General features: G+C 31.6%; 2 protein-coding genes across 2 annotated transcripts in view; one reads left to right on the plus strand and one right to left on the minus strand.

The window, feature by feature from the left end:
• Positions 1-13,245, minus strand: part of LOC142350808 (uncharacterized) — a 201,774-nt gene that overhangs the window by 188,238 nt on the left and 291 nt on the right. The window lies entirely within an intron of this gene.
• Positions 11,193-13,245, plus strand: part of LOC142350806 (gamma-aminobutyric acid type B receptor subunit 2-like) — a 149,559-nt gene continuing 147,506 nt past the window's right edge. Inside the window, exon 1 of the mRNA XM_075402762.1 lies at positions 11,193-11,550. The gene's annotated coding sequence lies outside the window, so the exon portion shown is untranslated. The remainder of the gene's footprint in view (positions 11,551-13,245) is intronic.

Raw genomic sequence — 13,245 nt, forward strand, 5'->3', positions numbered from 1 at the left:
TTGAACTAGCTTTCAACTCTTTCCGAATAGGGTGTGCGGAAGGAAACTTTGCTATTCTTCAATATTTGAAACAAAAGTTCTTTAGTTAGGCTTTGCCACTAATTCAGAATACAGCATAGCCACTCCAGAACTATAGGATGCATTAGGGAGTTCAATAATCAAACAGGTGAAGTTCGCGTGTTCTAAGAGTATCAAGCGCCGTCTTCCTCTTGTGGCAGATTAGGAAGCTACACTGAAGGTAGAAATGCCTGCTTGTTGACGAATTGGCTAGAAGCTCTAATCCATGCAATGTGGAATGGTGAAACAAGTAGAGAATTATAACAGTCTGCAGTAACCCTGAAATGCATGATTGGCAATAGATATCGCTCGCGTTCGTTTGTTTTTCAAGTGGTTGATACTCGTCTAGATGGGTTAATTCGTGAACCAAAGCAAGCTTCTCTTCATCTTCAATACATAGTATTTCCTTGCTTAGTTGTCCTTTAGTTTAATTTGGTTGTATTGGAAACGTGGAATACCATGGAACCATAGAGCTAGGAATTTCATAAAATACCCTGTTTTTTATTTCAATAGTTCATAGTTGAGACCAAACCAATCGGAATTAAGATTGTCTTTTCTTGTAATGAACAAAGTTTGTTCTTCAAATATAAATCTTAAAAGTGGTGGACTAGCCTAGTGTAACCCTCTCTGTTACTAAGGATAATAGGCCTGTAAATTTACTACTTCTCTAGTTTTTTTGAACGAGTAATTTAGGCATTTATGAATTGTTGGGATTTGAATTGGTAAGAGCCCTAACTCCAGATTTTTAAGTTCTACAGTTGTTTTGTTGATTTCATTGACTGTTTGAAACAATTTTTTGTGTCCTGGATTATTTTATATCAAGTAGTTCAAATCAAGTTTGACGTCGTTTTGATCAGGAGCTTTTTAGCTTCCAATTGAATTGTTTCTGGTGTTATAAAAACTTTGTTGGGTTCATTTAACATTGGAAGATCAAAACTGAACTGACATGGATATCACGCATTCTCTTCGTGGTCATACAAGAAATATTGGTTATAACCATAGAAGCTGTCGGCAGAAAATCTGTTTTATAAGTTAAATAGACTATTTTGCAAGATTTAAGATCCGTGAAAACTCTTTTTTGCGGGATTTTGGTGACAAAAAAGTTGTCATCTAAATTTCTGGAAAAATTGTAAGTTTTTTGATTGACAAAGTTATCTAGCATGATATTGCAGGAAAACATCTCTGTTCAGATTTTACGAAGATAATTTTTTTACTTTGCGTAGCTTAATTTATACAAACTTTTAACCTCAAAAGTATAGCAACGCATTCGTGTAATGGGCATAATCATTTCTAATTTTTTCATTCATAAATCAAATTAGGGTTTCCTTCTAACTTAATGTGAACTGATTACTCGTCAATGGGTCTGTACACAAAAAGTCATTATCTGCCTAGAAAACTTTAATTAATTGTGATTCAATATTCTGTTGTGATATTTACTTGAAATACATCTTCTGTCTTATTTTTTTTCTTATTTAGCTACCATGAGAAAACACACAGCTTCAATAATCGGGTTGGTCTTATTTTCATTCACTTTCTCCTTAAATTTCCGCCTATTTTAGCTGATATATGTAGTTTATTTATGTCTACTTCGTAGATAAGTTAAAGTGATTGTTGCTGTCAACAAAAAATTTTGAAAGCATGGTAAGGAGGAAGAAAAAACTTCAACTCAATTAATAGATTTGATTGAAAGAGTTTTTGATATATTTTCTGCAATTAATTGTTATAAATTTGCAATTGAGTTTATGATTCAATTAATTTTGACAATCGTTAATATGAAGAGCTACTTACATACTTCGCATTATGAATAAGTTTTTTCAATTATAATTTGTCTCCCAAGTTTGAAAAACGTCATTTTTCTTCATAATAATGTTCTAGGAGCTTTTCTGAAAAACGCTGGCGTGTTGCTGAATGAAATAAATTAATGTTTTCTCCTTTTGTGGATATGGGTTCATTATATTTAATTCATTATACTGATTTTAATAACACAACCACAACTCGGCTGTCTTGCTACTGTAAAATTGTTTAGGGATAAAATGCAAATCAAACTAAAAAAAATCTAATCAATCTAGAGATTGGTAGTAACGCGGCGGAAAAAGAGCGACATGAGATTTTTTTCATTGAAAAATGCAATGATAATCATTTTGCCAAATATAATCCATATAAAATCCACGAGAAACTAATAGTAAGAAAAAACTACTCCATTTTATAGATATATTTTTTTGAGGGTACGAAAAAAATGTATTTAGTTTAAGAGACGGTAGATTTTAATGATAAAAGTAAAATGCTAATAGTTGTTTCCGAAAAACATATCACAAAAATTTGTTGATTGAGTTTGCTCGCATCAATGAACATCTATTCATCGCTAATTGAATTGGCAGGTGTTCTAACTGCTGTATCAACAAGTGTTTTAACGTTTTATTTTTGTAGCTCAAAAACATTTTGGCGGAAACAGAAGTTTTATTCAATTTTCTGTTGTAAAATTTAGATAAAATATTTAACTGACAGATTATAAAATTTCGCGTGGTCATGACGTTTCAAGTTTATATTTTTGTTATGTATCATGAGACATACTAATTAATACTAGTTTAATATTACTTAATTTTTTTAGAAAAATAAAAACGACTAATATTATTGTCGTGTAAAACCAAACTCAAATAAGCTTACCTGTTAAATTTAAATGTGATAACAAAATTTTTGCTTTATTACTCATCAAAATACTTTTAATTCTTTTTAATTTATTCAGTTGAAATGAAAATGATGTTTTGTTGTTCAGCTTATTAAACAAAAGAGCGTTTGAAGTATTTGCAATTGATTGATTTGTTCCAGAAAATAATTATATTGAAAATTTTACATTTGATTTAGCTATGAGGTGGTTACGATTAACTAGAGGCATGAGGTTATGAGGTAGATCTTTTTTTTATTTTTTTTACAGGTAAATGATGACATTTTCTGTATCAAAACTTCACCAAGTTTTTAATTTTGGAGCCAGGTTGATCATTTTTTGTGCTCTTGAAACAAGATATGGGATAGGAAACAAAAACGCAAGGAGCAACTCCCAAAATTTCACGCTTATTGGCATAATCTTGCCTACAAGTTGTTTTTGTCTATAACTATCTTGCAACCCATCAATGGTGGACATCCAAAATTTTTCTTTCAAAGAAAAAATTTTTTGAACAAATTTTCCAAGAAAACCACACCCAGCAGACCATGTGGACCAGATCAAAGGGCCATTTCAGGAGTTTTCAGGAGACTGTCGTCAACTCCAGTTATAATGACAATATTGCGGGAATGTAGTTTATAGTCCGTAAAATGCAAAAAGTGGGGGGGGGGGGGTGATATGTCGGGGGGGGGGGGGGTTGAAAACTACGGAGTTTTGACGGATTTAAAACGGAGAATCGACGGAATTATAACTAACTACGGTATTTATAACGGAGTGATTTATAACGAGTTATTTATAACGAGTATTTATAACGAGTTATAACTACAGATTCATAACGGAGATAATACGGACCCAGTATTTACGAGTTAACAGCGTATCTATTTTTGATCCATTTGTCACTACTATGAGTGGGGTCGGAACATTATGTGCGAACGCACATTGCCGAGCCTTCTTTTCGCTGGTCCGTACTAGCTAAGCTGAACGAGCACTGGTGGTACCTGGTTAAAAAATATCAGGTATGAAGTTATTCTGAGATTATTATTCTCATTAATACAAGGGTAAACGAAAATCATCCCGAAGTCCTTCCGAATTCTTATTTCTCTTTATTCTTCACACTTACTCAACACTCTTCCCATCTTACCCACCGACTGCCGTATTTTCATCATTACCCTTGTCCCATAGTAAATCAGTCCTGAAACATTGCATTCCAGTTGTATATCGTCGGCCCAGTACTGTATCTATTTTCGTTAGGCTAAAACCTATAAGACATACAAAATTCCATTACAATCTGAAATAAAAACCATAAAAATCTAAAAATCGCCAGGTCCCAGTCGCTCGGCTTGTTTTTTCTGGTTTTGGCGGGTGTTTTTTGTATGATAAAACGTTATTTTCAATGTTTTAAGATAGTAACCTCGTCGTCATGCTCAAAAAGTGCATCGCCCAAAATTTCAAAATTGTTTTCGAAGTTTTCACAATTTATCATGATTTTGCTATGTACATCATGGGAATCAAAACCAAGGATCTACAGTCTTTTTTCAGAAAAAAAGGTATCTATGCGAATAGACTGCACATAATGAGGTAGCAACATACTCTTAGGATACAATGAAACAGTACTGGGCCGACGATATCCAATTGGAATACAATGTTTCAGTACTGATTTACTATGGCACTAGGGTCCGGGAGGATGTTATTGTAATCATCTATGAGAGAAACGCATGATATAAATAATCTTGGCATTTCTTAGACCGGGCGTGTTACCTAAATTTAATTTTCTTCAAAAAGGGAAGCTCCTAATAACACTAGCAAATATCCCGAGTTATTCCCGCTCCTAACAAGAATTTGAAATTTAAATTTGCTTTTTCTAAAGGATTTCGATGCTTAATTGTCCAAATGAAAATAACCATAAGGCAAGGTCGACACAATTATTTTTCTTTTTGGTTATGGAACAAAATTTGGACAACAAAAAATGGCTGCTGCAAAAGTCTCCCAACTATTATTTTAGCAATCTCCCGACAAACTGTTTATTGATCAGTTAGTTTTACAGTACCTCATAGCACATTGGGCCAAAATTGTTTCTGATTAAATCCTTGTTTAAAAAATTTAAAAAAATTACACATGGTGCAAAAAATTGTAGGTCAACGATTTGCAATAGAATATAGAAGACAACGAAATTGAAGTCTGTTGATCATGTATACTCGGTGCTCTAAATCACTTCTAAAAACTGCTCAAGGCTGTGACAACTCACTTGCACAAATTAAAACAAAAATTATTTGAAATTTTCGTTTTTATGCCAGTTTTTTTTCACTTTTTTAGTTTTTAGTAGCCATAAAGTTTTAGTTATCTTTCAGTCCTGTCCAAATAAAACTTACGATTCTATTTGTACAAAATTTGACTGTCAAAGTTTAATTTTCGTATGAACACTTATTCAAAACAAATACAATTTGTCCTATTTAAGATTGTTTGTTTGTTTTCTGTTTGCATTTGTAAATAATAATACAACTAATTGAAATGATGTACTCAGATTATAATTTTAAAAACTTTTATAACGTGCCTCGACAAAACAATTTTACGCAAGATACACAAAAACCTTTAATTTTATCGTTACTGTGTTTCATATCATCTTGGTTTTCAGCCGAACAAAATTAATATTTTTTTTTATTTCAGAGGTAAAATTAATCGTTTAATCTAGTCATTGGTTTTAAATAGGAAGATTTCCAGATCTTTGATTTTAAGAGTCTAATCTGGAAATTAAAAACATTGATTATCTTCATAATTTTTCGAATCTTTGTTTTTATTTTCTTTACAGAATAAAATTGTCAACGATTTTAAAATATTATTGGGCTTCAGATCTCTTTAGATCTTTGAAAGTGATCTATTTACAACAACCTAAGAAACAATCAGAAATACTGGGAAATTCTAACTTTCTGAAACAGCTGTCGTATCTCTCAAACTGTTTGTTGATATCTGGTAACAATTCGAGAGAAAAGAGAAAGTACCGTTCATCTGAGGTTAATATAGCAAAATGAAAAAAGTGTTTAATGGTTGGCATTTTTCAAGCTTTCAACGTTTCTTTTTTCAACTTGTTTTCATATGATCCCTTTTGAATCACTTATTGTGAATCTTTCGTATCACTTAGACAGAGAGTATCTTTTTGTTTATATAAACATATAACATAAAGAGCACAACAAAAATTATAAAGAAAATACTTAAATACCTTTTTGATTATTATTTTATAAACCAATGAACAAGTGAGCTGATTTAGCTTTCATCTTATTCTTAGATTTGTTTAAGCTGTTGTTAAATTTTACCTTTGGAACTTAAGCTCTGGAACTTTGGAACTTTAGCTCTGGAAAAAATGTTTGTTATTGTTTTTTTAGTTGTCATTTTAAACTCATGTTCAGCTTATGCAATGCAAGGCGAAACCCTTTTTCGTGGAATTGCTTTTCTTTAAAAAGTGATTTTCATCAAATGTTCAGGCAAGCTATTCATGGTGTGATTTAGCAACCGATAAAGCAGAAGGTTTAAATTTATCAATTATCAAGGTTTCTCATTCCTTGATTTGTTTTCGTGAGGAAGGTAAAATTCGTTGATACAATTCGCAGATCTTGATTGATATTGCCAATCACGCATTTTCGATCCTTCTTTTTTCAGTGTTTGCAAAAAAGTTTTTTAATTAATAATTATTAAAGTTAAACAATCCAAATACTTTTTTGAACTAGTTTAGGAGGTATATATCAAAGAAATCTGGTTTTCTCAGTTTCTTACTTGAGTTATGATTTTCTGAAAACGAATCAACCATTAACCCATGTTCTGTTACCTGAGTTTGATATCTAATGGGAGTTAATTCCAGTCTGTAATATAGTTTAAATAATAAAGCTCTGAAAATCTTACGTCTCTCTTAACGATTTTCGTTTATAACTCTTGAAGTTTAATTATATGAAAAACTAAGTCTAATCTTAGGTTGAATTATACGATTAGATTTAACTTTCATTTTGTTAGTTTTGTCGATCTTTTCTATCCCATTTCTGATATAAAAGTATTATGCTTTTATTTGTTTTTAACGAAAAATGTAACACCATTACGTTTTATAAACGTCTTTGAATTTCAGTGTAAAACTGTTTGTTAGAAAAGCTGGAGAAAACTTACGTTTCTTAATACACAGGAATTCCGAATTGAAAAACAAAAGTCTATAATTAATGAAAGACTATTAGGATTTTTTCCTTTAGAAAAACATTAATAGCTTTTTTATATATTTTTTTAAAAATAGGTTTCAGAATTGGTCCACTGAAAGGGAAACTATTTATTGGTAACACATGCAAAATATGTGGGATTTTGGCTTATCTTTTCGCAAAAGGTCTGCAAAACATCCTCTGTGAAAACGTCTCACCATTGAAAAATTTCGAGTAAGTCTATTCCCATATCTGGCGTCTAACCTATTGTCTATACGATTATATAACAGGGTTTAATCTTCAAACTAGCAATTTGATATTATTGTTATGTTCTTGCTTTTAATGCTTTTAATATTTGATCAGCAACATTTTGTAAAACATGTAATAAATTTCTTCACACTTTTTTTTCTTCAAATGCAATTTTTTCACATACTTCATCGTTTTTCTTTCTCATATTTTCTTCCTCTGTTTTCTTCGTGTTTTCTTCCCCTTGAATCATGTACATAATTGTTCTGACCCCAAAATTAGTGGGTGGAGGGGAGAGGAACTATCTGCTCAACTGCGTTCTTTTTTGTTCAATCATTTTCAGCCGATCGGTATATTCATTGTAGAGAGTTGAGAGTGGTATCATTTAAAAGACCGTCCAACATTTAACATGATTAAGTGAACTTTGGAAGATTTTTTCTTTTTTTTAAATCTTTCAAAATTTTTAATCGAATTTTCTTCAGTTATGAAACATTCTTTCATCAAAAATAGCACCGAATATGCTTATTTAGCTCAATTTGTTAAAATTTGCGAAAAGTAGAGAACTGAAAAAATTGGAAAATATTTTTGGAATCTCCAACGAAGGTCTTATGTTTTCTATGAGTGGGTTCTGCAATTAAAATTTAGCTCTTTTTGCTATTCGATTCTTTTTGCTAAATCAATAAGTAACCAAAATGCATCTTTTAACTTTGATAAATAAAGATTTTTCAGCAAATTTATGTATTTCGCTGACCATTTGAGAAATTTTATGTCTTATTAGACGAGCAGCAATAGCAATGTGGGCCTATTTTGGTCTCAATTCTTAGTTTTTCAAAACAAAATTTATTCTGAGTTTACTGGGGTGCTGTCTGTTAATATATTTTCCTTTCCTCTATTTTTAATCTTAAATACGACGAGAATGATTTTTTTCAATACTAAAATTATGATCAACCCTCTTTAGGTGAAATTGTGTAAATTAGTGGCTTTTGTAGATATTTTAAGTGTGTACTCTTGTTTTGCTTGAATCTGTTGTTTTTTTCTCAGTCTTGTAACTTGATATTAAAATCGCAAGATCATGTAGATTTTCCCAATTGGCACAAGTGAGTTTTTTTGAACCTATCCAATGCTATTTGATCATAAACAATGACTCTTGTGAATACATTTGATTGAAGAAAAAAATCATCAACAAGTTTGAACTTCGCCATATTTCATATATATCTTTGGGAAATTTGTAGCTCAGTTCACTAATAACAAGTTGCATCCTATTCTTAGGTTTCTCATTGCAGCGATTCTCAATTTTAACTAACGGTAGCAGTGATACCTAGGTGGTAAATGAAATTGATGTGCTTTTTGTGTGTTTATCCAATCTTGAGTTTAATTTTTTTTGTCTTGAAACGTTATCACAAACTTTTGACTATTTTGAAAAAACGTTATCACAAACTTTTGAAAAAAATTGACTATTTTAAGTTTTTTAGTGAATAGCTTATGGTTTCAATGTCTTTGACACTGTTTTTTTCTCGATGAATTAAATGTCATTTTTTTTAAAGCCGTATGACATATTCCGGATAATTGCAGGTTTCAGTGGCTTTTAAAGGCAACATAAGATAACTTATTTGAATATTCAAGTTGAATGCTAATTGTTTTAATCTCATTGAAAATAATTGTTGTCAAAAATATAAAGTTCTTTTTGATTTCTTTTCTATTTTGTTTTCTTTTGTTTTCATCAAACTGTTTGTGGAGTTTATAGTTTTGCATTAAGTCGATTTTATTTTGCTGTGATGTAGTTTAGTCGCACAGTCGCGCAACTGAAAGTTCTTATTGGTTTCCATAAAAGTTTCAGTTTAGCTTTTTGATACTTTTAAATTGAAAGATTATGTTTGTTACTACTTCTAAAATTATTTGGTTTCAGAAAAATCAATGTAATTTTAAACTTATATCCCCCTGATTTTGCTCTTTCGTCATTTTGTTACTTATTTTGAGTTGTTTCGATTTGATCTTTTTGGTGAAGTACAAGTTAAGTTGTTTTGTTTAGTTTTGTTCTGACTCTATTCTGGCCTTGTTATTATGTGTTATTAACAAATAGAGACTGATTTTGGTCATAAAAAATGTTTACTATGGCTTTCTGCTTTGTTGTTCGTCTTGTCTCGAAGTCTCATTACTCTCAGGTCTCATTTGACTTCTATTGCGGCTTTATTGACATCATTGAGCGGTTTCAGTTCAAACGGATTTTTCGGTTCTTTCCAATTATAACCCCGCACGAATAGCCCCTTTTCCGGTCTAATAACCATGATGTGGTGCGTGGGGGTAGAGTTTACATGACCACTAAGCTGGGGGGGGGGGGCTATATTGAGAAAAGCCTGGTATTTTTCACTCACAGACAGGTGATTTTTGAATAGTATGTGACTTTATGAAAATGTTCCATCTCTTCCTCATTCATTAGAAAGAATTCCAATTGTGTATGAGCGGGGTCGGAACATTAGGCGCAAACGCACATACCCAGCCTCCTTGATGAAATAGATGTTATAGTGTTACAGAATGATATTTAAAAATTTGTGAAATTTCAATAAAACAATTCTGTGATACGGATATCATTGGAGCTCATGTAACTTCATAGCTTTTCACTTGAATTAGGTATCCGGCAATCAGTATAACACGCATTTTTTGACCGAATCAGATATCATTATCGTTTTTTTTTCAGTCACGCTTTGAACTTCACTGTTCGCGTCCAATTCATGATAGGTTAAATTACAGAATTTTTGAGCAATTGCTTCAATTTTGAGCAATTGATGATAAAAAACGTCTTTTCATTAGTTCTACCTTCAACCTTAGGGTCCTGATATTTTTTCAATTGCACTCGCTATAAACTCTGCTCTCTTTTAAACCCTTTTGTGGGACACATTGCAACCCCAAGGCTAAAAATACCTCAGAAAAAGGTACCCAAAATGTCCTTAACTTCAAATGTCTGGGATAAATTAAGGATTAACAATAGAATGTAGCACCACATTCAGTTATAAATTGGCAGTACATAAAAAAAACCTGCTGGTATTGGGGCTTTGCAGTCCGAACTGCCTCAAAGGGAACGTTTCGCTTTGACCTTAGGGGGTAAAAATTGATAAATGCTACCTTGTAAGATTTTTATTGTTAAAAGCACTTAAAATTCCCCCATTTTTGTCAGACGTGACGTAATTTTATTCGCCTTCTTTTCAGTGAAACCAATAAAATCTAACTCCAGTTATAAACGTGTAACATCCATTAAAATGGATTTTATTTTTTTAAAGAATAACTTTGGATTAAATAGATGGAGGAGTTTTAACACAGCGCGCAAATTATTAATGGAAAAATTCAAAAGACAGCATTTCTCTTTTGTTTTGACATTTTTTGAAATCTTTCAATTTTATCTCGGGTTCCTTTGAAGTAGTTGGCTTGTATCTATGTGCGTGTGTTTGTCTATTGTTTCACAATGTTGTTTATTTATTGTCAGAAACAATTTGAGGAATTATTTCCCACATTTTCAAATGTCACTTTTCAAATTTTAAATTCTTCAAATTTCACATCTGACAAGTTTCTATTGATTTTTAAAAAGAAGATTTTTTAGAAACAATAATTTGCTGCACAAATATTTACCAGAACTGTCACCTAGTTTTGAATAAACTGGAAAAAAACAAAAAAATCGTGTTAACAATTATTGTAAATTCAATTTTCGTTTTTGCAAATTTTGATAATAGTTTTGAAATTTCATTTTCCGCATCGATAATTTTCTACACAATTCTCCAGCATTAATAATCTCTTTAAAAGCTCATTTTTGAGGCCGTTAAAAACCAATCATGATTTTTAACAGCCAATAAAGAAAAGCTTTCCACGGAAAAAATTAAATCTAGTTTTTATAATGCTATCTTTATAAGCGCATAAAAAGATGCGATAAAACGCCATTTCACGTCTTAAATCTTCACGCAAATTTGTTATTTCAGCTTGAAAAATAGAAATTGAAGCCCTCTTTTTCAGCCTATAAAAACGCCCACATTCGAGTTCATATTTGACTGCTTGAATTATCAAATTTGAGGAAGCTTATTTTTGCCCCCGAGATTTATAATTAAGAGGCCCATTTAGGCCTATTTATTTGAAGTAAATTTCATTTAAAATTTAAGTATAGATAGCAAAGCTTTATGTCAAATTTGACCATTCTATTCCCCCATCGACAGCCTTGTTTGAACCAGTTTAAACTGTGTTTGGACCCTATCAAATTCAATTCAAAATTTTAAACTTCGCTTTGCTGAGGTTATCTCTTTCCTTTAACGTAAAATATCAACCTAAATTAACTTCACATTAGGTGAATTCGCCAAAATTTTATTTCCTATTTTTTGACGAGCTGACTACTTCTTCAAATTTCGATTTGGCACAGTGAATCACAGCTTCAAATCAGTAGTAAGTAAAGCTTATTCTATTTATTTTTGAATGGCCATTTTAAATTGAAATTTTCGCATCTCTTATAAACATATATATCTATGCATGTATAGGTGACACGTGACTGAGATGAATTAACTGAAAAAATCTGGAATTCGAGAAATCCTGCAGCAGTTCGAAACGCAGACCAGAAGTGAGGTCAGCAAGAGTCACGTAATTTTGCTTAAAACACAAACTTGGAAAATTTGAAATCCGACACTGAAGTTTAAAACTTGCACGTGCGTGGTTCCACAAATATTTGTCAATGAAAAACGCGAAACACGCGTGGGTTAGATTTTGATCTTAGAGAGTTGTGAAATCGTAAGTACAATATTGTTCACAGTAGCAAACGTGGCAGTTTCTGTTAAAATCTAGAACAATCTAGAAAATCTACTCATATTTTGTTAAGCAAAGGTAAGTTGTATAATGGTCATAGTTGGACTCGGTTCCATTGTTCGAGGATCAAGACGCTGAACGTTGCCTTGAATTCAAGCTTTTGTTCCAACCCTATGGAAACCCTCTCATAAATGCGGGAAAAAAAAGTTATTTCGAAATTTCCTCGAAAATCAGAAGTTCCTTGAAGCCTTGATGGGATGCGAATAGTACCGTTTTAAAGCTCTAGAAATGTAAAAGTCAACAAAAGAATCTCGAACATTTTATCAATCAATAAACGGTTCTCAATTTTCTCGACAGAGCTTTTTATTGGCAATACACAAACAGAAAGATATAGATTAATGTTGGTTGCAGTGGGATGGAGTACGGACATTGCTTTGTTATTTCTATGCAATAAATTGTTTTAACCATCACAAATCTGTGTTTTTTTATTTTTTTTTAATTATAATTTTTAAAAGAAAACATCAGATCAAAAACGAACTTAACTTGGTACTGTTGGTGATAATGCAGAGTCAAATTTGGAATATTGGAATCGTGTTTTTTTCAGAAATCGGGTCCGCAAACTGAATCATAAATAACTTTCAGTATTAAATATTTGCGTTGAGATGCCGATTTTGAATACAATTTGGAGCATTTAAAGCCTCGTAACATCCTTTTAACTTTTTCATCTTGTACAACATGTTGAATCAACCATCATTAACAGTGTTTTCTAGGAGGTGTTTTTGTTGAAAACAGGTATCAAAAAAGAAATATAAAATTATGAAGAATTAGATGATGGAGCAGCTTTTGTAAATGTTTTCAGTTTTTTGTTACAGGTTCTGATATTTTGCGTTGCGTTCAACTTTCAAAGCAAATTTAGCAAAATTCAATTGAATTTTAGGGTCACTCACCCCTTGCAAATAGTACCTGTATTTCAATTTAGCAAGAATTGAAAGAAAAGTTTGCCATCACTAATTCATGGAAAATATTAAACAAAAAAAACTAATACAGCTTTATTTTCCCTTTAGAAAAAAAATTTACCATCAAAATTGTTGAAATTTATTTGCGTCCCCACTTGATTTTGATAAACAAAATTTTGAATTTTGGATAATGAAATGAAGTTGGCTTATTTGAAAGCAGCCTCCAGTTAGTTTCAATTAGTTGTTACAATATTGGCAGTTACGGAAAAAAGGCTTTAAAAAGGAGTATATAGGCATTCTAAACTTATTTTGATTCACGATAGGACTTCACAAAATTTGATTGCTCATACAACTCAGTCAAACAAATGTTCAAATAGGCCTCGCT

Source organism: Convolutriloba macropyga, chromosome 12, assembly GCF_964194025.1.
Source record: "Convolutriloba macropyga chromosome 12, txConMacr16.3, whole genome shotgun sequence".
Classification (NCBI taxonomy): domain Eukaryota; kingdom Metazoa; phylum Xenacoelomorpha; order Acoela; family Convolutidae; genus Convolutriloba; species Convolutriloba macropyga.